The 24,317-nt window shown below is 52.5% G+C and overlaps 1 long non-coding RNA gene across 1 annotated transcript; it reads left to right on the forward strand.

The window, feature by feature from the left end:
- The first annotated feature begins 204 nt into the window (after positions 1–204).
- Positions 205–7,821, forward strand: LOC123608263. The gene is made up of 3 exons (XR_006717152.1): positions 205–663; positions 6,817–6,957; positions 7,778–7,821. It is a non-coding gene; the product is annotated as an uncharacterized LOC123608263 (long non-coding RNA).
- The last annotated feature ends 16,496 nt before the right edge of the window (positions 7,822–24,317 follow it).

Here is a 24,317-nt window from a genome sequence, read left to right on the forward strand (position 1 = left end):
AGCGCCCGTTTTACAGATGGGGGATTAGAGGTTCCGACAGGTGAGGCGACATAGCATCCAGGGGTCTCCCACACATGCGCCGGGCTCTACGCTTCCCGCTACGGTCCTTTGTGCTGGACCGTGATGGGCGTTGGTTCCGAGGTTATACCGGGACCCAATCTCTAGGCCCACAGAGGAGGGCCGTGTGCATTCAGGGCTCTGCCGTGATGCCAGATAATCTGCATGGATTGAGCCCCGACCACGGAGCCAGCCAAGCGTTTGACTCTGGGACTTGTCAAGCCTCACACATCTAGGAACAGGCGCGGCTGTCCCGTGCAGAGATGCGGAAGTGAGCCAGCGCCAGGAGTGAAGCCTGGTCTTCGTGATGTGAACGTCTGTGCTCCCTCCCGCAGGCGGCACTGCTGGGAGAGAAGGGGAGGCGGGGACCAAGAGGAGGGTGTGAAGAGGGAAGAGAAACTCAGAGTTTGGAGAGTCTGGGACGCTGGAGGGGAGGTGGACTCCGGGGAGCCGATTCAGGAGACAGACGGCTCTAGCCAGGAAAAGCAAGCTGGCAGCCGCTGGGACCGAGCCCGTAAGCCAAAGGGCTTGGCCAAGGAGGAAGGAAACTGCCAGCACGCGCACATCTGCACCCCAGGAGCCCAAGCTGCTCTCCGCGAAGCTGGGGTGAGGAGGGCGGTTGGTCTAGGGACATGGGGGAGATGCTAGGCCGTGAGCCCTGCTCTTCAGGCATTTCAGCCCCTCCTGGCTCACACCATCCCCCCCCCCCCCCCCCCCCCGAGTTCACACGCGGATAATCAGGTTTTGGTGGACAGGTGGGTGTCAGCTTCCGAGGGCGGGTTTTCCCTCGGGGTTGCGTAGCCGGGCGGGCACGAGGCCCGAGGGCATCTTGTCACTCTTGGTGGCTTGGTGCGGGTGTGCATGCTCCTGCATGTGGTGTCTGTGTGTGCCAAGTTTGCGGTGTCACGCAGGGGCCCCCTAGCGTGTTTGCCTGTACACGTGGTGTGTGCACGAGCACGTATTGACTGTGAACGATCGTGCATGTGTGCATGCCCACGTGGTGGCGTGGGTCGAGGGGGCCTGTGCTGTGCGCACACGCGTGTATGCATGCGTGTGTGCCTGTGCAGGAGAGCTGGGCAGAGAGAACATTCCAGTGATGCTGGGGAGGATCCCTGCTTTCCCATGATTCCCCACTGAAGCTGGCCGAGGACGCTGTTGCAGGGAAGGGAGGCCTGGGAAGCCTTCTCCCAAAGGTGCTGCCAGCAGCAGGGGAGGGAGGGAGGAAACAGCACCTTATTTAAATGCAAATGACTGAAATACAACTTTCTTTATTAAAATGCAAATTACACTTCAGTCTCACACCTCCCGGTGCCAAAGCCACAGAACCCAATCAGGAATCAAAGCTGCAAGGACCCTCAGTCACCCGGGGTGGTGAGAGGCCCCACTTGCTGGGCACAGGAAGCCAAGGGGGACAGAGGATGGGCCCCAGGTGGGCCTGGGATGTTGAGCCAGATGCTTGCCATCCCCCCTCTAGGGCTTCCGGGAGAGGGAAACAGCTACTGATGCCAGAAGTGGGGGCCGGAGGTTGCCCCCAGAGCAGACCAGGCCGGAGCTTGCCCTGGGCCACCTGCTGGCTCTCTGCCTGGCTGGGACCACGCGCTGTGTGGTCTCCCGATGAGCCCCGGGCTCCCTGGTGAGCCTGGAGCCCTCAGTTGGGAGACAGTAAGAATTGTTTGGCTACTTGCCAACGCGGTTAACCGGACCGCCTCTTGGATGGTCAGAACCTGGCTGCCAGGGAGAGTATCGAGTCCACCTAGAGCAGCCCCCAGCTCTGAGCTCAGGCCCCAAGGCATCCTTGACTCCCTCATCCCCTCCTCTTGCCAGGGGCCCTGGAGCAGGCTGCCAGGTCGTGAGGGGGGACTGCAGTAGGCGACCTGACTCAGGGTCAGATCCTCTGGGAAGAAGGGTATCTTTCTCTTCACACACAGACACACTTGACTTACACCTTTTTCTAAGTCAGTCCTCCCACAGAGGGTGCCTCTTCCTGATTTGCACGTAGTCGCCGCACAGCTTGGGGGCTCCTGAGACCTCAGACTTCTCTTCTGCTCTACACCTCCCTCTCAGATCTTACTTCTGCTCCCTGCTCCTTGCTCCCCCCCCACCCCCACGTCTCTACACTTTGTTCCCTGCACCCCCTCTTTGCTCCTCATCTTCTAGCCCTTCTCCACCTCCCCGCACCCTCCCTCTGGTTTGTCCCCCTCCCAGAATCAGCCTGACATGGGGTCCTTATCCACCAGGGTCCGAGACAGGTGCAGGCAGCCCAGAAAGGGTGGGCCAGGCCCTTGCTGGCTCAGGGCCATCCCGGCACGTGCAGGGAGCCCGGGGCGTGGGGGAGGGTCCCGGCTCCTTCCATCTGCCAAGCTCCTAATATAGGCAGCAGCAGCCGGGGCGCGGAGCGGGGGAAGCAGGGGAAGCAGAAGGCAACTTGGAGCTGGAGGGTGACAGGGCTGCATTTCCTCCGTATAAATAGTCCTGTCTGTCTCCCTGGGGGGCGGGTGGCTTCCTGGGGCACTTCTGATGTCATCAGCGTCCCCGGAGAGCTCTGCTGTTATGGTGGGTATAGCTGTCACAGGAGGCTGCAGCGCTGGGGCCCCCAGCGTGCCTCGGGGTCAATGCGTCGGGCAGTCCCGGCCTCTCTCAAGCATCTTCTTGGTCACCGAAGACCCACACCCCAGGTTGTGCGGGTCATGGCGTGGGCCCCTCTGAGGTCTCTTCCTTGACCTCACCCCCAAATCACTCCGCTGGTCCCACCAGGCCCAGGGACTCTGGGAGGCTGCCCTGGGGGACGCTGAGAACACGGCAACCCCATGTAGACCCCCACCTCTCCGTGCGATGGGTCCAAGCACAAGAGATGACAAAGATTTTGGTGAGAGATACAGGTGGCTCCTGGCTGTCGCCATACTGGCCTCACCCTCCCCGGCAGGGCCCCCGGCTCCATCCACTCCGGGAGGAGAAGGCTCACCCTCAACCCGGCACAGCACCACCGCCCACCCCGAATGCCAAGCTTCGGTCCGGTATTTCGGTGTCAGCGTGGGCTTCTTCAGACCCTGCTACCCTGTCGAGAAGGTAGAGGAGACAAAGCTCCAGCCAGGGCTGTCACCATCAGGCTGGGAGCTCCCAGAGGACAGGGGCTGCTCCGCCCATCAGACGTGTGGGGGGCGGGTGCTGGTTCTTTAAGAGCCGGAGGCCCTGCCTCTGTCCTCAGACTGGGGTTTCCCTCATGTGGAGGTGGTCTTGCTGATGGAGCCCCGTGGGAGTCTGTCTCCAGAGCCCAATCTGTCCTTGAAAGTCCCGGGGGCGCATCCTGACCAACAAGAATGGCCTTAGGAGGGGACCGCAAGGGGACAAAGACACTGGGCAGCTGGCAAAGGCCAGGGCCCGTCCCCCGCCTGCACTCCCAGCCACTGGCTGAGGAGGGTATGGAAGGGAAGGCCAGCACGGCAGGGAGGAAACGGGGAGGCTTGGGACAAGCAGGCGGAGGCTGGGGACCCATCTGTGCCTGGTGGGCTTTGAACAGCGTGGCTCGTATGGGACAGTGAGCAGGGGCTCCGGAGCCACTCGACTCTGCGCTTACTAGTTTTGTGATGCCAGCAAAGGCGCTCAACCTCTCTGAGCCCTCACTTTCTCTGAGGGGACTCAACAGGACATCCATTGGTGCGTGGCACACGGCAAGGACTGTCTTTAGGCTGAAAGCCCCCGGGTCTCCTCTTACAATTCTTCCGGCTGTTAGAGGCCCTCCCGGCTCCTCCTGCCTTGCAGGGCACCCACACTAAGCAGTGAGAAGGTGCTTTGCTGTGGGGCTGACCGTCGAGGCTGCCATTATCTCCTAGGCACTCAGTGCCCGTGGCTCAAGTCAAGCCAGGAAACTCTCTGAGCACGATGACAGGTCAGCGCAGCCCTCCTACGTGGCAGCCCTGGGACAGCCGGGAGAGCCGGGATTGGGAGCCCCCGGTAGGGTGACTGTGGGCATGCCCCGCACCTCTCCCAGAGGGCTCTGCCCTGGCTGCCCAGGGAACTGCCTTCCAGCCTCCCGGCCTGTCCTGGGATCCTGTCCCAATTCAGTATGAGTGTAATTGGATTTGAACCCTTGTCTCAGGGCCTGCCTCCAAGGGAGCCTACACTAAGACTTTCACATGGCTGTGAGCTAGCTCTCCCCGAGGCCAAGTGACTCAGAGGCTGGGACTGGATAGAGGGAGGGCTCCTCCTTCAGGGGCTCTGAGGGTCCAGGGCCAGGGCTTGGAAGGGGAACTGTTACCAGGCTCTGCAGAAACCTCTGCTGCCCTTGGGGCTGTGACAAGAGCTGTCTCCTCTTGTGTCCTTACTCTGTGTCAACATCCTTTTATCAGCCCTTGTAAAGGAGGCTGCCGGCAGCATGTGGGTGGCAGCAAAGTCATGCCCCGTCCTTGAGGTGGTGGAGTCAGAAAACTAGAGGATAATCACTTATACGCATTAGGTGTGATATCTTATTTACTCTCATAACAATCCTGGAAGCCAGACTGCCGCGTACAGTCGGGCAGGTTGTTCACTGCAAGAGCATCGGACCAAGATGGCAGTGCAAGTTCTTCCTACCAAAGCAGCCTACCTGGCACATATCTGTGCCCCTGTGGGCGGTGAGGGAAAGAGGAGGAAAGCTTTTCACCATTTGGAAACTGAGGCACAGAGACCTTAAGCAATTTGCCCAAGAGTTTTCAGCATGTAAGAGGTTGAACTAAGCTCTGATTCCAAGAATTCTGGCTTCAGGGCCTTCATTCCTTACTACACTACTTCATACACGCTTGACGGGGCTGAGCCAGTAATGAGGGCTGGAAAGCTGGGGAGGGCTTCGACTCTTGGGGGCCAAGTCGGTCCTGAGACGTGGGGAGTCCAAAGAACCAAGGGAAGATAGTCATCTCCCCTGGGCGGACCAGGGGCCTGGGGGCCAAGCCTGAGCTACGTGCCATGAGGGAAAAGGCCAGAACTAGAAGCCAGGAGACCAGAATTCTGCGGCTTTGTGGTCCTGAGCAAGCCACCTTGCCTCCCAGAGCCTCAATTTTCCCACCTGTAAAATGGGAAGTTTACGGGCCCCAGCTTGTCTGTTCCACTGGCTAGGAATAAACCAGATGTTTGAAGGATTTCAAAGGGAGGGAGGTATTTTCCAGTGCCTAAAATCACACCGAGAATTGCCCAAGTTCAAGCTCAATACATATTTGTCATCTGCTTAACACAATTATGATTTTCCAGGTCTGTCTGTGCAGACCCCACCCCCCAACCCCACCCTTTACTGACAGCCCATCCCCCCAAGTGCCTGCCTTCCTTCTCTGACACGGAACAGCACAGCCTGAATTCCAGGGCGCTCTGGGCTAATGACTCAGCCTCCGGAACGAGTCCCAACATCTGGCTGACAAAGGGCACGGCTTGCTCCCGAAGCGACTCCTTCTGCACAAATATGTGCTTAATATTCAATTAGTATTTATCTGCCACGAACAACAATTACGGCACTGACGCTCAATGAAGTGCCTGGTTAATTAATTAACGCAGCCTTTCACATGCTGGCAGTATTTCTCTGTGAGTACGGTGGCTAAAAATAATAGCACAGTGACGCCAGGACGAGCCAGGGCTGGCAGGGGCGCCCTGGGTTTTCCGGGCTCCAGATGTGAGTCTGGAGCTGAGCGTCTGCCACCCAAGTCATCTTCTGGAGTTCAAAGAAAAAAACAAAAAACAAAAAACAAGGCCACGCCAGGATTTGTAGCAAGCCACTTAACCCTTCCACCGCCCAGCCTGGTTATTCCTCCACAGCAGGAGGGCCAGATGACCGTCAGGGCTCCCTGGTGTCCTGAACACAGGGGTTCCCTCTGTGACACTCAGATCTGTACTGAACCCTCCAGGCTCCACACGCATGCACCGCCTCAGCTCCTGGGTCCGATCTCGGGAGAGGCTGCTGACCGCACCCCCTGCACCTGTTTCCTCTGCACCTGCCCCCTTCCCCTGCTCCCTACAGCTGGGTCCCCCCCTTCTGTTTCTGTTTCTGCCCTCTCCCAGCCTCCCAGCCCAGCTCCCCAGCTACCAGCCTCCAGGGCCCTACTCTCCCCTCTGCCCCCACCTCCCTCAGAACCTACTGAGGGGGCAGAGCACGGAGACCAGGCTGCCTGGATTCACCCCAGCACTCAGCTGACTAGGTGTGTGACGCCGGACAAGTCACCCAAGGCCCCGTGCCTCAGTTTCCCCACTTCCAGAATGCAGATCCTCACGTGGGAATAATCACAGCCTCCGCTCAGAGTGGGATAAACTGCCAGAATCGGCCCAGAAGGTAATGGCTCAAACACAACAGCTGCTTGCTTCCCGCTCCCATTTCAGCCGGGAAGGGCAGCCCAAGGGCCCAGGCTCCTCCCCTCCTGTTGTTTCCCTTGGCTGAAGGGCCCTGCCATTGTCCTCAGGGTCTCCTCTGTGTCTGCCCCGGGGGAGGTGGTGGGGGGGGGGGGGAAGGAGCCTGGAGGCAGCACCGTGGCCATCCTGGAGGAGGCGCGCCTCACCTCCACTCAGTTTCCATCACCCAGAGGGCGGTACACGGGCAAGCTTGGGGGCAAGGCAGGCCAGGACATGGGTCAAGTCATGTGCCCAGGGAGGGGAGAGGGGACAATGATGGATGGGGAGCGGCCTCTGCCGCGTGCCCTCAGAAGGCTGTTAGGAAGATCAAATGGGTTGATAAATATAAAACCCTTGGCACCTGGCATGTGGTAAATATCTTTTGAGCAACTGCTATGATTTCTGTTCCCGCGCTAGGTTCTGTGGATAGCAGGGGGGACGGCACCCTCCCTATGCGTGAGGACCCGAGGGGAACCCAAAGAGGAGACCCACATATTGTAATTCAGAAGGTGCCACACCCCAGGGGCATTCAAGGTGCGAGGACGAGGAGGGGTGGGGGTGAGGGGCTGAGTCTTAAGGAGTGGAGCCAGCTGATAGGTAGTTGAGGTCACATCATGAGGACAGACCCCTAGCGAGGCTGGAGAGTCGAACTTTGTCCCAGGAGCCCTGGGGGTTGGGGGAGCACAGTTGAAGCAACACTATCTGACCTACACTTTAGAATGTTCCTCGGAGGGGCAGAAAGGAGGGTGGACTGAAACAGAGCAGCAGACTGGCCCTCAGCATCCCTTCCCACTCCCATCTGGGCGCCTGCCCGTCCTGCAGGGTCTGGGAAGCTGGACACCACGTTTCCAGACTCCCTTGCAGCTAAGTTTTAAAATAGGAGTTAGGTTCTGCTAGGCGGAAGCAGTTGCCTGTGATCTGGAAGGCCCAGTGGGTGGGGCGATCTTGCTCCCATTGTCTGTTTCCTGCTGGCAAGGGAGCAAAGACATGGGGTAGCTCTGCAGTGTCCAGCCTCCAGCCTCCTGCAGGGACCACCACAGGAGACGGTGGCATCCTCCTCCTGGCTTCCCGACCCTGGCCCTCAGCTCCAGGGTGTGGGATGCGTTCTTTTTTTTTTTTTTTTTTTTAATGTTTATTTCTTTTTTTTTCAACGTTTATTTATTTTTGGGACAGAGAGAGACAGAGCATGAACGGGGGAGGGGCAGAGAGAGAGGGAGACACAGAATCGGAAACAGGCTCCAGGCTCTGAGCCATCAGCCCAGAGCCTGACACGGGGCTCGAACTCACGGACCGCGAGATAGTGACCTGGCTGAAGTCGGACGCTTAACCGACTGCGCCACCCAGGCGCCCCAATTAATGTTTATTTCTTTATTTTCAGAGGGGGCAGGGGTGGAGAGAGAAAATCACAAGCAGGCTCCGTGCTGTCTGCGCAGACCCCCACGTGGGGCTCGAACTCACGAGCTGCGAGATCGTGACCTGAGCCGAAGCCGGACGCCCGACCGACTGGGCCACCCGGGCGCCCCAGGATGTGCTCTTAAACTAACAGCGCTAACGTTGGCCTTGGGATTGTCAGACAGAGGCACCACTCTCCTGGCGGGCCAGTTCTTGGGCATCATTCCGGCAGGCTCCTCCAAGCCCTGGATCCGCACCTGATGGCCTGAGATAGGCCGGCGTGGAGCCTTCAGGAGTCGTCTAGGCGAGAGAAGGCGAAAAGCTTGAACCAGGGCCGTGGCTGCAGGCCGCCGATTTGAGAAGAGATTTGGAAGACAATTCTGAAGAGTCCTCTTGGCTCGCTGATCTACTGGAGGTAGATGGTGGGGGGAGGGGGGCGGGGAATTAAAAATAACCCTAGTTTGTCTCCTGGTTTGCACGGCTGGTGGAAGACGAAGCAAGCCACCGGTCAAGACAGGGAAGAACGAGGGAAGAGCAGGAACGAGGAGGAAGGTGATGTTTCTGAGCTGGCCCATGGGTTTAAGGACCCATGCAGGTGGCAGATGCAGACTGGAGTCTGGAGGGCAGAGGACGACGGGGAGACGCTGGCCCAGAGGTGAGAAGAGGGGAGAGGAACGGGGCAAAGGTGTCACCTCATCGTGATGGCAGCAGTGTCGCCGAAAGCCACCAGCAGCTCAGACTGGGTCAGATGCTGTTCGATGTCTCCAGGAAGTCACATGCACGGGGGCAAACCTTCCCATCCTGCTAGGCGGCTACCTGCCGCCAGCAGCGTCTCTCTTGCCTCCAAGACATGGAATCTTATCATTATCTCAGTCTCCTCAAGGCTTTGCTCATAGACGTAGCTCCTTGGCGGGCCTCCTGAGAAAACTGTGGGGACAAGGTGGGGTCAGAAGCCACACCGGGAGGGAAGGAGGAGTGGGCGGGAGTCCTGCAGACGGGGAGAGGAAGCTGCTGTTGCCAGATGTCCGCAGGGGCCTGGGAAGGGGAGAGAGTGGGACGAGGAGGCAGCCACAGTAGGGGAGGCACCACTTTCTCTGGGTGGGGAGGGGTGAGAGTAACACTGGAGAGCAGCGGGAGGGGGAGACCGAGAACCCGCCACCACCCTCACCCGGACGGGGCCACCACACTGGCCAGGGTCCCTCTCCAATGCACCCTCCAGGCCAACCGGAGTGAGCTCCAGCCCACCACACCTCACCCTCCCTTACTCCGAGTCACTCGCTGGCTCCCTGTTGCCCCAGAGTCTCAGCGTCCCTGGGCTCTCAGGCGGAGCCCTCCGCGATCTCCCCACCGCCTGCCTCCCCAACCACTTGCCCTGCTCTTTCCTAAGGGAAAAACCTGCCGCGGCGGCCAAACCACTCCGGCTTCATTTTCTCCGGGTACGCCACAGTTGTTCCTGCCCGTGAAGAAGCCGTTTTGGACTCTTAAACTCTTGTTTGAGCTGCCCTGATGGTTTCAGAAACGTGGGGCAGCAAGAGGGTTTGACCCTTTGAGAAGCCCAGCGGTGGGCCCACAGATATGCCTCCCTCTTCTGGTGTGGGAACCGAGGGAAGGAACGCTCCTCCCCCAAGGCCAAAGCCGATCACAGCAAGCCCGTTGCTCCCTTTTGCCGTGATTGGTTTAAAGGTGGACATGTGACCCAGTTTGGGCCAACAGAGAAGTCTGAGGAAGGGTTCTGGGAGAGATTTTACTCCCTGTTAAAAAGGAAGCCATGTGCTAGCAGCTCTTTCCTGCTTTTGGATACCGAGGTGTGAGCATGTGATGTGGCAGCCACCTTGTGACCATGAGGGGAAACATGGCTGATACGCTGAGAATAGCTGACGGGAATAATGAGCAGAAATGAGGCCCGCTCATAATGTACTGAGCCACGGTACCTACCCTGGATGTCCTCGACCTCCTGACATCTTGTTAAGCAAGCTTGTGAACTTCTGTAACCTAGCTCGGCATCCCCATTTGTAAAATTAGGAAGAAGGAGGACAAGGGGCAGAGAGACGATCTCACAGGGCTGTTATGAGGATAAAAGTGAACTATTGGTGAACCCCTTAGTTATATGGCTGCCCCTATACCTGGAAATATTGGTGTTAAATAAATAGAAATAATGAAAACTCCCACTGGCTAAGCCCCTTTCAGCTGGCTTTTCTGACGCTTGGATGGTGAAGAGCGAGCTCCTTCAGCAGAAGGCAGGGGCTGAAAAGCTGACACGAAGGAGCCTGTCTCGGGGCTGGAGTGAATGTGCAGACTTGCGAGCAGCCTCTGGGAGGATGCTGTGCCGTGCTGGCTTCTGGCATATGTGGGGGGAGGGCTGGCATCTCTGTGGCCTGGACCCACATAGATGTGACCCAGCCCTCATCTCCAGCAGCAGCCCCCTGCCGCGACTCCAGGCTTGGCTCCAAGGGCCAAGCCCGTGCCTGCTACACAGGGGTCCAGGCGTAAACAGAGAGTGGAGCAGGACGTCCTTTCAGTGAGGGGGTGGCAGGAGGCGAGGCTCGGTGCACCTCAACCTTGCCTCCAAACCGTCGAAGGGCCATTTCCCTAACTAGTCACGCCGTCCCCTACTTTTGCTGTGCAGGTCTGTACCCTTCTCCTTGGCGACAGGTGGAGTGTCGGTAGTGGCTGAGGGTCCCGGGAGCATTTCAGCTCTTGCCAGCTGTCTGAAGGCCGGGGAGCATCCCTGACCCTCCTAGGCTTTGCGCCTTCTGCCAGATTCTGTGAGCCAAAGCTCTCCCCTTCTCGGGCCGGCTCCACGGGTGTGAGACCTGGGCAGCCACACAGGCCCCACACCCGGGCTAATGTCGTGCTGTTGCTGCCTTGAAATTATTATTATTATTATTTTACTGTTTATTTTTGAGAGAGAGAGAGAAATGGAGTGTGGGTGGGAGAGGGACAGAGAAAGAGAGAGAGACACAGAATCCGAAGCAGGCTCCAGGCTCCGAGCTGTCAGCACAGAGCCCGACGCGGGGCTCGAACTCACGGACCGCGAGATCATGACCTGAGCCCAGGTCGGATGCCCAACCGACTGAGCCACCCAGGAGCCCCTCTGCCTTGAAATTATTAATGATTTTTCCAACAAGGGACCCCAGCAGGCCCTACAAATTATGTAGCCAGCCCCGCTCTTCATCCAGGCTGCCTGGACTGGGGTTCCTGTCCTCGCCACCACAGACTCAAGCGCACGTCCATCCATCCCCTGGTTCTAGCAGGTGCGGCCCTCAGACATGAACACCGAACACCTCCCCTCCTCTGCCCCGGCAGAGTCTCCGAAGCACCTCTCCCCACTGCCGAATCCTCCTGGATTCGGATGCCTGTCATGGCCCGGATGACTGACTGTGATAGTTCCTAACTGGTTTCCTGGCTTCCAGGCCTTTCCCTCCTCTGGGCAGCCACCACCGAGATGTTTCTAAATTACAAATCTGATCATGCTCCTTGCCTGCTTATAGCATCTCAGGGGCTCCCAGCAGCCTAAGCTATCAATTCCAAGTCCCTGTGGCCCAGGGCACAAAGCACTTGCCGATCCCGTCCCTGCCTGTGTATGTAGAGATCATCCTAAGCCATGCCCTCCCTGCTCCCTCCAGCCCCCCCTCAGCCCACACCCACAACGTTTCCCTCGATTCCCAGAAAAAGCCTGTTTCACGCTCTGTGTCTCTGCGCACACCATTTCTGCTGCCTGTTCTCCATCCGGCTAAGCCCTGTCACCTTGAGAACTCGAGCGCCCCCTCCCCTCCTCCTCCCCCTGCACCCCCAGCCCCGAGGGTCTCTCTGAGTGGTGGACCTGATTGTGCACCTGTCTGTGTCGCGGTGTCCTCAGCACCCAGCACAAAGCCTCCCTGGCCCCTGGGGTGCCAAAGCCACTTCCCCTCCCTGGGCCTCAGTCTTCTGGTCCATTCCTTCAACAACATGTGCCAAGCACTTACTCTATGCCAGGTGCTGTCCCAGGCTCTAAGCAGGCACCCGCCATGCAACTGGGATCCAGTTAGACCCAAACCCCAGCCTTTGGGAGCGAGAGGGGCAGAAGGAGGGGTCACAGGCATAAACAATGCGTAGGTGAATAGACACCTATGATAACGGCCACTGGTGATGCGTGCTGAGAAGACAGACCACAGCAGGTCAGAGAGGGATGACGGTGCTGTCGTCTGTCGGGTCATCAGGAGGGCCTCTCTGGCAAGGGGATGCTCCTGGAGTGAGGAGGGAGCCCTGCTGGTGTAGGGGGTGGGGGGAAGTTCCAAAAAGAAGGAACAGTGAGGGCAAAGGCAGGAATGTTGGTGAGTCTCAGGGACGGTTTAGTGTTGGTGAGTCCCAGGGACGGCTTAGGGCACCAGTGTGGCCTGAGCAGAATGGAACATGGATGAGGTCGAGGAGGAACTTGGGGGCCCCGTCGAGGCTGCACTGGAAGCCCCGCCCAGCCCCACTCTGCCCTCAAATCCACCTACCCGGGTCCAGCTGCTCTGGCCTCACCTACTCTTTCCATGAGCAGGTCCATCCCTCCAAGGTCCCTTCTGTCCCCTGCCCCTTGACCTATCCACCACCTCCTCCCCGCCTTAACACAGAACCCCCTGTGACCCACCCCCCCACTGCCACCTCCCTGCCTGTTGAGTGCCCACTGTATTCCTATAATAATGATTTGAGCGCCCTGCCCCATATCCCATCGGCCCTCCTGGGATTCCAGCATAGACAGCTCTCCACAATGAAGCATGCCACCTGGGGACCATCCACCCTCTCTGGGGTGGGGCGGGACCCACACAGCCTGCAGACACAGTGGACCCAAGGGGTGGGGCGTCAATACCCCAGGGGCCACCCCGTTCATGGAAGATGGGAGCAGACAGATAAACATCGTTCCGAGGGACAGTGCTGAGGTGCATATTCTGCAGGGTCTTCAGAGGTCCCAGAGGGACTGACCTCCCACTGCCCATCGTGGTGACCAGCTCAATAATCCTGCCCCTCCCCTTAGCTTTTCCTCTTTCTTTCTCTCGCTCCTTCCACTCCCTCCCTCGCATTTCTTGGGGTTGCCTCACAGGTAAACCCGTCTCCACATTAAACTTGGAGTTTAACTTGTACCAAGTCTAGTCTCGGGCTCTGCTTTCAGGGAACCCAGGTGAAAGCCAGTGCCCGTGGTTACATAATGGAGAAGGGGTCCTTCCTCGCAGCCAAGGTCATGCTCGCCGCCACCTGCCTGTGCAGTATAATTTCTCCCCTCTTCCGGAGAATCGTCCACAGTCCGGCCACCAGTAGCTCCTCCAAGCTCACTTATTCTCTCTCTCTTACCGTTTATGTTTAAACAGACTCAAGTGTCTCCCACCCGAAGGAAAAATTAAACATCCTTCAACCCCAATTCCCTCTGGCTTCCAGGACCCATCTTGCCCCACCTCTCAGACCCCTCCCTCTGTCTCTCCCCCATGTCCCATCCATCACCAAGTCCTCTAGATTTTACCTCCTAAATCTTTATGGATCAGCCTATTTGTACCTATCTCGTCACCACTCCTCCCTCGTTCCGGGCACCTTCACTCAAAGTAACATCCAAACTAGGGTTACCAGATAAAATGCAAGATGCCCAATTAACTTTGAGTTTCAGAGAAACAATGATTCTTAAAGTATAAGTATATCCCAAATATTGCGTGGGACATCCTTACGCTGCACAATTTTTCATTGCTTACTTGAAATTCAAGTGTATTTTTTAATGTTCCTGTCTAGTTAAAATTCTATGAAATTCACAAAGTATTTCAAGGGTCATCTTGTATATTTATCTGCCAAATCTGGTAAGCCTTACCCTTACCGATCTCCATGCAACCCCACACTGTGGCCAGATGATCTTGTTCAAACAAAATTTGCTGCGTAGTCAGAAAAGTTAAGTATATGTATTGTAATCACTAGATCTACCACTTTTTAAAAAAAGTATATGTAATGTACAACAAGGTGACTATAGTCAATAACACTGTGTTGTATATTTGAAGGTTACCAGGGGAGTACATTTAGAAAATTCTCATCACAAGAAACAAAGTGTGTAACTAGATATGGTGATGGATGTTAACTAGATTTATTGTGGTGATTACTTCCCAATATATACAAATCTTGAATCAACACGTTGTACACCTGAAACTAATGTTCCATATCAATCATGTTTCAATCTTTAAAAATAACATTTAGGGGTGCCTGGGAGAATCAGTTGGTTAAACATCCACTTTCAGCTCAGGTCATGATGTCACAGTTCGTGGGTTCGAGCCCCACGTCGGGCTCTGTGCTGACAGCTCAGAGCCTGGAGCCTGCTTTGGATTCTGTGTCTCCCTCTGTCTCTGCCCCTCCTCCGCTTGTGCTCTGTGTATCGCTCTCTCAAAAATAAATAAACATTTAAAAAGTTTTTAATATCATTTAAAATAAAATTTTTCTTTTTCAGAAAAAAAAAGTGTTCAGTGCAGAAAATTCTATTAATGGCAACAATTTAAATTAGTTCATGTTATATTGAGTGCCCACTGTGTGCCAGAAAATGCCTGGAAACGAAATGTTCCATTTAACCAAATACTCTGATCGGTCATGTTTTCATCTATAATATATATCACACTTGGCATCAGTATTTGCAAGATTATAATATAACAACATAAGCAACACTAAGACTGAATTCAGCACTTTGAGACCATATGATGCTTCAGAGTCACCACCACAAAATACCTAAGGAGGATATCGACCTTAACCCAGGACCCGGAAAGCACACGGGACTGAGTGCCAGGGACACAGGGGTCTGGGCCTGGTCTCATTCATACCACGTTGTTGGATTTGGGCAAATCATTTTACTTCTGTCTGCCGCAGCTTCCCCATCTATAAAGTGGGGGGCCACACTAAATGATCTCTAAAAGCTCTTCTGGCTTGATTCAATCACCTTATAGCGTGATAGACTGGAGAAGGGCTACCTAATGGTGTTTCGTCTGAGAAAATGCTGAGTATACTCGTTTTTACTATACTTCTGTAAAAATGAAAATATTCATAACTTCGTATCTTTGAGGCGAAAAGATTTATCATCACTGGACCAGAGAAAATGCAGTCAATTTATTATGATTCTGGGAGAGTGGAAAATGGATTAAGAGATTTGTGTAGGGTCTCCAGAAATCCAAGGACAGAGCAGACATGAGATCCCATTAACTCCAAGAGCAGGAGTCTGTAAAGAAAATCTTCAGGATCTACTGAGGCCAACATCTATGAAATGGGATGCTGAAGTCTGAAGACAGTTCCCAGAGCGTTTAGGCGGGGCACCTTCCTCCCAGTTCTGGGAAATCCTGGTGGACCCAGTTCCTCAAAGGCATGCTGATAGCAAAATGATACAATGCGTTTTCAAGTGGTAGCTTCCACGTCTCTTAGAAGTCTAAAAAATGAGAATCTTGGGCTCCTGGGTGGCGCAGTCGGTTGAGCGTCCGACTTCAGCCAGGTCACGATCTCGCGGTCCATGAGTCCGAGCCCCGCGTCGGGCTCTGGGCTGATGGCTCAGAGCCTGGAGCCTGTTTCCGATTCTGTGTCTCCCTCTCTCTCTGCCCCTCCCCCGTTCATGCTCTGTCTCTCTCTGTCCCAAAAAATAAATAAATGTTGAAAAAAAATTTAAAAAAAAATTCCATTTTAAAAAATGAGAATCTTGACAGATTCTTTGTTGGAATTAGTTTGTATTATCTCAAGGAGCTTTGTGAAAACCTGGGAAAGTAGTTTAGAATCTACCCAGCCTTCCTAAGGTAAAAGAAAAAAAAAAAAAACATACAAGGAGATAAAGTAAAAAAAAACAAACAAAACACTTTCAATGAATAAATTAAATAGAATACAGAAAAATAGTCAGATAATCCAAAGGAGAGCAGAAAGAGGGAAAGAGGAACTAATAACATAGGGAACTAATGGAAATCAAATTATTAAATGGAAGTTCTAATTCTAATCCAGGCATATCAATAATTACATTAAATGCAAATGATCTAAACATACCCATTAAAAATCAGAGAGTATCAGAATGAATAAAAAATCTAATAAGACTCAACAATATGTTGTCTATAAAAAAACCCACTTTGTAAGAGATAGTTAATAATAAAAGGATGGAAAAAGATGTACTTTGCAAACAGTAATCAAAAGAAAGCTACAGGGCTATTTTAATAACAGGCAAGATGGATTTCAGAGTAAGGAAAATTACCACGGATATAAAAGGACATTTTATACTGATAAAATGGTCAATTCACCATGAAGACATAACACTCCTAAATGTGTATGCAACTAACAGCAAAGCTTTAAAATACATGAAGCAAAAACTGATAGAACAGAATAAAGAAATAGACAATTACAGGTGGAGATTTCAAAACTCCATTCAGCAGTTGATAGAAAAAAAGTATACAGTTCAATAAAGATATAGAATTGAACAGCATCATTAACAAACTAGATCTACTTAACATTTATAGAACCCACCCATGGCCAGCCAAATCCACATTCTTTTCAAGTGCACAGAACATTCACCAATACAGACCTGGGTCATAAAACAAATGTTAACAAATTTAAAAAGTTGAAGTCATACGGGGAGCCTGGGTGCCTCAGTTGGTTGAGCATCTGACTCTTGATTTTGGCTCAGGTCATGATCCTAGGGTCGTGGGACTGAGCCCCACATTGGGCTCCACACTGAATGTGGAGCCTGCTTAAGACTCTCTCTCCCTCTGGGGCGCCTGGGTGGCGCAGTCGGTTAGGCGTCCGACTTCAGCCAGGTCACGATCTCGCGGTCCGTGAGTTCGAGCCCCGCGTCGGGCTCTGGGCTGGTGGCTCAGAGCCTGGAGCCTGTTTCCGATTCTGTGTCTCCCTCTCTCTCTGCCCCTCCCCCGTTCATGCTCTGTCTCTCTCTGTCCCAAAAATAAATAAACGTTGAAAAAAAAAATTTAAAAAGACTCTCTCTCCCTCTGCCCCTCTCCCCCACTTGCGCACACTCTCTCTCTCTCTCTAAAAGTAAAATAAAATAATTTTTTGAAAAAGCTGAAGCCAGGGGCACCTGGTGGCTCAGTCGGTTGAGCGTCCTACTTCAGCTCAGGTCTTGATCTCACGGTTTGCGAGTTCGAGCCCCACATCGGGCTCTGTGCTGACAGCTCAGAGCCTGGAGCCTGCTTCTGATTCTGTGTCTCCCTCTCTCTCTGCCTCTCTCCCTCTCATGCTCTGTCTCTCTCTGTCTCAGAAATAAATATTTAAAAAAATTTTTAAAAAAAGCTGAAGCCATACAAAATATGTTCTCTGACCATAATGAAATTAAATTAAAGTCAATAAGAAAAAGGTAACTGGTAAATCTCCAAACACTGGAAATAAAACAACACACTTATAAATAATCTATGAGTCAAAGAAAAAAAAAATCTCAAGAACATTTGAACTGAACAAAAATAAAATGACAAGTCAAAATTTGTGAATTGTAGCTAAAGCAGGGCTTAGAGGGAAGTTTATAACTTTAAAATGTTTACATCAGAAGAAAAGAAGGGTCTTGGGGCGCCTGGGTGGCGCAGTCGGTTAAGCGTCCGACTTTGGCCAGGTCACGATCTCGCGGTCCGTGAGTTCGAGCCCCGCGTCAGGCTCTGGGCTGATGGCTCAGAGCCTGGAGCCTGTTTCCGATTCTGTGTCTCCCTCTCTCTCTGCTCCTCCCCCGTTCATGCTCTGTCTCTCTCTGTCTCAAAAATAAACGTTGAAAAAAAAATTAAAAAAAAAAAAAAAAAGAAAAGAAGGGTCTCAAAACATCAATTCAAGTCACATCTTGAGAAACTAAAAGACTTGGGGGAGTGGGAGAGGGCAAAATAAACTCAAAGCAAGCAGAAGTAAGGAATTAAGAAAATGGTAGAAAGCAATGAAATTGAAAACAGAAAAAGCAATAGAAAAAACTCAATAAAACAAAAAAAGTTCATTATTTGAAAAGATCAATAGAATTGATAAACCACTAACTAAATTGACAACGAAACAAGGAAAGGACACAAATTATCAACATTAGTAACGAAAGAGGTGTGTCACTACAGATTCTCACATTAGAAGGATAATGACAATGTTACCAATTCTACACACATTAAATTCAACAAGGTAGATTAAATGGTTCCTCAAAAGACACAACTACCAAAACTCACTCAAGAAGAAACAGATTATAAGAAGGAGGAAGAGGAGGAGGGCCTGAGCGCCTCAGTCGGTGGAGCATCTGACGTCAGGTCATGATCTCACAGTCTGTGAGCTCGAGCCCCACGTCGGGCTCTGTGCTGACGGCTCAGAGCCTGGAGCCTGTTTCAGATTCTGTGCCTCCCTCTCTCTCTGCCCCTCCCCTGCTCATGCTCTGTGTCTCTCTGTCTCAAAAATAAATAAAAACATTTAAAAAAAAAAAAAGAGGAGGAGGAGGAGGAGGAGAAACAGATTACCCAAAAAGTTCTGTATCTATTTTATTTTTTTATTTTATTTATTTATTTTTTTAAGTAGCTGAGCCCAACACAGGGCTTGAACTCAGACCTTGAGATCAAGACCTGAGCTGAGATCAAAAGTCAGACGCTTAACCGACTGAGCCACCCAGGCGCCCCTGTATCTATTTATAAAAATTGAATTTATAATTTAAAATTTTCCAAAAAAGAAATCTCCCAGCCCAGATAGCTTCACTAGCAAATGTAACCAAGCATTTAAAGAAGAAATAACACCAATCTCTTCCAGAATATAAAGGAAACACTTCCCAACCTATTTCAAGGCCAGCATTACCTTGAAAGCAAGACCAGATACAGATAGTGCAAGAAAAGAAAACTACAGACCAATATCCCTCATGAACACATATTTTAAAAATCCTCAACAAAATACTTGCAGATAGAATTAACAATACATAAGGTAAATAATATACCATGACTAAGTGAGGTTTATCCTAGGAATGCAAGATTGGTTCGGCATTTGAAAATTGATCAGTATAATCCACCTTATAAACAGACTAAAGAAGAAAAATCACATGATCATATTAATTGAAACAGAAAAAAAATTTGACAAACTTCAACATTAATTCATAGTAAAAAAAACCTCTCAGCAAATTAGGAATAGAATGGAATTTTCTTAGTCTGATAAGGGATGTCTACAGAAACCTTATAACTAACATCGTACCTAATAATGAAGAACAGAATGCTTTTTTCTAAAATCAAAAGCAAGGCAAGGATGTCGACTCTCCTCACTCTTATTCAACATCATGCAGGAAGTCCTAGCCTGTGCAACGAAGCAAGAAAAAGAGATAAGAGGCATACAGATGGGAAAGGGGGAAATAAAATGGTCCCCACTTGCAGACAACAGGATTGTCTTTGTAGAAAATATGGAAAATACCCCAAATCTCCTAGAACTAATAAATGAATTAATCAAGGTTGTAGAACATAAGGCCAATACACAACAATCAATTATATATATTTTTTACTAGCAATGAACACCTAGAGACCAAAATTTTAGAAAACAGTATCATTTACAATAATTCCCTACAATGAAATACTTGGGTATTGATACAACAAAACACGTGCAGGATCTCTGTACACTGAAAGTTACAAATGACAGTGAAAGACAGCGAAGAAAACCTAAATAAATGGAGTGACATACCATGTTCATGAATCAGAAGACTCAATACAGTTAAATGTCAATTCTCTCCTATCAAAATCCTAGTAAGATTTTTTGGTAGACATAAGCAAGCTGATTCTAAAATTTATATGGAAAGACAATGGAACTAGAATAGCCAAAACAATTTTGAAAAAGAAAAAGTCAGATGGATCATACCACCCAATTTTAAGATTTAATAAAGATGCAATAATAAAGGCAGGGGTGGTTATTAGCAAGAGATAGACACCTAGGGAAATGGAAGAAAATAGCTCGGAAACAGGCCCACATAAATATGGTTAATTGATTTTTTTTAATGTTTATTTGTTTTTGAGAGGCAGAGAGACAGCACTAGCAGCAAAGGGGCAGAAAGACAGTGGGAGACACAGAATCTGAAGCAGGTTCCAGGCTCTGAGCTGTCAGCACAGAGCCTGATGTGGGGCTCAAACCCACAAACCCATGAGATCATGACCTGAGCCGAAGTCGGACACTTAACCGACTGAACCACCCAGGCACCCCTGGTCAATTGGGATCCAGCCCCATGTCGGGCTCTGCACTGGGTGTGGAGCCTGTTGAGGATTCTCTCTCTCCCTCTCTCTCTCTCTCTCTGCCCCCCCTCAAAAAAAATGCCTGATGCAGATGAGGATCTGGAGCCACTGGAATTCTCCTACATTGCTGGTGGAAATGCAAATTATATAGCCACTCTGGAAAACAGGTTAGCAGTTTCTCATAAAGTTAAATATACACATATCATAAAACCCAGCGATCGCACTCCTGGATACTTATTCTGGAGAAATGAAAACTCTTAGCGCATGCACACACACACACACACACACACACACAGAGTAGATGAATGTTTATAGTAGCTATATTCCTAATCATTGAAAATTGGGAAAACCCCAAATGCTCGCCAGTAAGTAAAGGGTTAAACAAAAAAATGTGGGGCATCCATTCAATGAAATACTACTCAACAACAAAAAGGGACTGAGATAAATCCCAAAGGCATTATGCCAGGTGATGGAGTAAGATTCCATCTCCATAACATTCTGGAAAAAGCAACACTATAACAATGGAGAAGAGATCAGGGGTTGTCGGGGGTCAGGGATGGAGGGAAGGATGATTATACACGGTCAGCACAAGGGAGTCTGGGGGCTAATGGGATTGTTCAGTATCCTGATTGTGGTGATGATCACATGAATCTATGCATGTGTTAAAAACACATAGAACTGTATAGCACCCCCCTCCCCAATAAAGTCCAGTTTGCTGTACTTTAATTAAAAATTTTTTTTTCTTAATCTGACTATGTTATCCTCCTGCTGAAAATCTTTAAAGGCTTCCCAGTGGGCTCCAACAAAAGCCAAACTCCTCACCAGGCAGGGCCTCCAGCCCTCATTTCCCACCAGCAATCCAGCCTTCTACACAGGAGCCTTTTCTCAGTTCTTCGAAAAGTGCCAAGCTCTCTCCTGCCTCAGGGCCTTTGCCTACAAGCTGGGGCTCCTTACCTGAGGCTTCCTCCCGTTGGCCTGCAGCCAGCAGGAGTGAGTTGCGGGGAGGGAGTGCATGAAGAGGGGCTCTCTAACCTCCCTCCGTGGGCCCCCTCCCCAGCCTAAGGGCAGCTAGCTGGCCCCCAGCCTACCCCCTCACCCCTCCCCTGCTCCAACTGCCCTGAACTTGCCAAGGTCCCCAAGGACCAGGAGTTAAAGACGCAGACGGTAAAGTAGATCTCAGGACACAGCCCGCACCGGTGGTCTTCAAATTTGGGCACCTCAGAAACACAGGGGAGCTGGGAGGGTGGCTGCCCAATGCAGATATGGGTCACCACCCCAGGGCTAGGGGCCCCAGAGGCCAGCTCATCCCCGCTCCCCCAGCCCAGCCCTCCTCCCCAGATCGTGGCTTGGCTGCGTGGGAAGCGCAAAGCCGAGCACCCTCTTTAGAGGCAATCGGGAAACCTTTTCATTTTATTCCTTTGAGAGGAAAGCGGAAAACAAGGCTGATTTCTCTCCACATAATACTTGGGAACACGGCAGGCTTGTGCGCACCAGGCAACCTGCCTCCTGCGCGCCCTTCTCGGCCTGGGTGCCCCGCCACCCCCGCGAGCCCCCGGCCCGAATCTGGGCGCCCTGGAGCCAGGCTGGAGACCGTGGGCTTGGATGGCGCCCAGGCGGCGGGCTCTCGGGAGGCAGGGCACCCTGACTGAAGGTTGGGGTAAAGGGGCTGAGAGTATGCAGGGACACCTTCCCTCAAGGCGACACCTCCCCATTCTGACTGCCTGTCATCCCCTCTTCAGCATTAGAGAGCCATTCACAGCCCCCACAGGATCTCCCACTGTGGCAGAAATCACACACACACACACACACACACACACACACACACACCTCGTCCATGGGCAAACCGTGCCTTCCTCCAGGCCCCACTCAAGGCTTCAGACCCCAGGGTGTACAGCCAGGGTGTAGGGATGTCTGGGGTGGGAATGAACGGGAGGGAAAGGCCTCAGTGGAAGATTCTCCCCAGACCATGGGCTGCTTCCCCAAAGCCCCAGAAGCTTCCTGGAAGGCTCAGAGGAGCCAGTCATCCCAAAGAGCGTCAAGGCACTGAGGGACAGAAAATGTGCCGGGTGGGAGGCTTGAGCTACCTGAGGCCTGAGGAAGACAGACCATCCTGGACTCAATCCTGGGTCTATGCTTCCAGTTGGTTCTACCCTCAAAACATACCCAGACTCCCAGCCCTTCTCTTACCTCCGTTGTCCCTACCCTAGTTCAAGACCCCATCACCTCCTACTTGGATAGCTGACATAGCTTCCTCACTGACCCCTGCTGGCTTCTTCGTCCGCCCTCTGCACTCAATTTCCCCTCCAAAGCCACAGAAACCCTGATAAAACCTTGTCAGATCCTGTCACTCTCCTGCTCACAGTCCCAACAGACCAACCTTTTTCCGACCTCAGGTCCTTGGCACTGGCTGTTCCCTCTGCCCTGACACTCTTCCCAGATATCCACACGCTCCCTTGCTTGCTTCAGGGCTCTGCTCAGATGTCATTTTCTCCGAGAGGCCCTCCCTAACAGCCCCATATGAAAAGCAGCACCTCCTGTCCTGTTACTGGGCACCCACTGACCCCCTCTCTGTCCACAGCGCTGACCCTCATCTAAGCCGTGGCTTAACATCAACTCCGTGAGGACAAGATCTTTGCTGACCTCACTGTTGTGTCCCCACACATAGTAGGCGCTCAGACCGTATCTGTTAGAAGAATATGGGATCCCAGCTCAGGTTTCCCCCGCCCACATCTGGTCTCCCTCTAACCTTCCTCACCCGCAAGCCCCGCCCACCACCCACCACCCACCAAGGAGGGCCATTCGGTGTGAAAGGGGCGGGGGGAGCCAGAGCATGAGCCACTGCCCCCAGACACAAGCCTGGGATTTAAGCCAGGCATCAGGCCAGGCCTCTGTCCCCCAGAATCGTGCTCCTCATTTCCTCAGCAGTGTGCTTCACCCCCTCCTGGTCCCGCTCCACCTTGCCCCAGCCGCTCCTCTCCCCTGGGGCTGTCCCATGTGGGGGCCGCCTGGCACACTGGGGGTGAGACCAGAATTGTCAGGGCACCTACTGCTATGCCAGGGGCTCAAAGTTGTCTCAGCAGCGTCACAATACTCCGAGAACTTGGTCCCTGTGCCCATTTTAGAGGTGAGGAAACTGAGCCCCAAGAGTGACTGGCCCAAGAACGTTCAGAGAGTGAGATTCCTACCCATGAGGCCAGACGTGGGGACCTCTTTTCCTGGGGCCACACACCCAAGTTCCTGTCCACCTACGGCCCTTTTTTCTTTTTAATTATTTTTAAAGTTTATTTATTATTGAGAGACAGAGAGAGACAGAGCATGAGCAGGGGAGGGGCAGAGAGAGAGGGAGACACAGAATCGGAAGCAGGCTCAGGGCTCCGAGCTGTCAGCACAGAGCCTGACGCGGGGTCGGAACTCACAAGCCGCGAGATCATGACCTGAGCCGAAGTTGGACGTCCAACCGACTGAGCCACCCAGCCGCCCCCACGTACGGCCCTTTTATGCTTTGGAAGTCAGGAACTGCCTGGGTACCACTATTGTTACCACTCCCCGCTCACCCCTTCCTGCTCCCTATCCCCAGCCAGGCGGCCCCAACATCAGCGCAGGGGCCGTGATTATTTGTGAGGGAGAGGGAAGGAACTGTTGTCTGTTACGTTCCTGCCATAGGCTGCTTATCCCGCCACGCATTTTACATGAATCACCTCTGTGAGCCTCACTGTGACCCCATTACACAGATGAGTGGACTGAGGCCAAAGAGGTTAAGCTAACACATCTCCCACTGCTCAGCTAATAAGTGGCAGAAATGGGCTCCTGGACTGGCCCCAATATCCTGAGATGGTCTGCCAAGTCCCCGAGGCTTTCCTGTACTTCTTCCAGAAAACTCCAGTGCCCCCTGCCCTGGGAAAATGTCCCCATCAGCCCCTCCATGAGCGGGAGAGGGTGAGCAGAGGCAGGCCAGGCCCCGCGGAGAGAGGGCGGCGGGGGCGGCTGCTGTGTTTATTAATTTTCTGCCTCGGTGGGTCTGCAGCCCCAGTCAGAGCCTGCACAGTTGCCATTCAGTCTATTAAATAATTCTATCTGGGAAGAACCTGGCATCCGAGGGACCGTGCTGATGGGCCTCTAAAATTTAATTGCTGCATTAAACGAGATCAGAAACGAGGAGGTGAGCAGGGCGAGGCCAGATGAAAAGGATGGCCGTGTTTCGGGACGTGAGGGGGACATAGCAGACACATTTCTGTCAGCTCCTGTCAGCCTGGCGTCGCACACCCCCCGTACCGGACTGCAAGAAGGGGAGAGCGCCCGGGCCCGAGCCCCTTAAAACCTCCCATCGCCTGGCCAAGAGTTGGCTCCCTTGAGGCCTGCCATCTTGCT

Source organism: Leopardus geoffroyi, chromosome B2 (genome assembly GCF_018350155.1).
Source record: "Leopardus geoffroyi isolate Oge1 chromosome B2, O.geoffroyi_Oge1_pat1.0, whole genome shotgun sequence".
In the NCBI taxonomy this organism is placed as follows: domain Eukaryota; kingdom Metazoa; phylum Chordata; class Mammalia; order Carnivora; family Felidae; genus Leopardus; species Leopardus geoffroyi.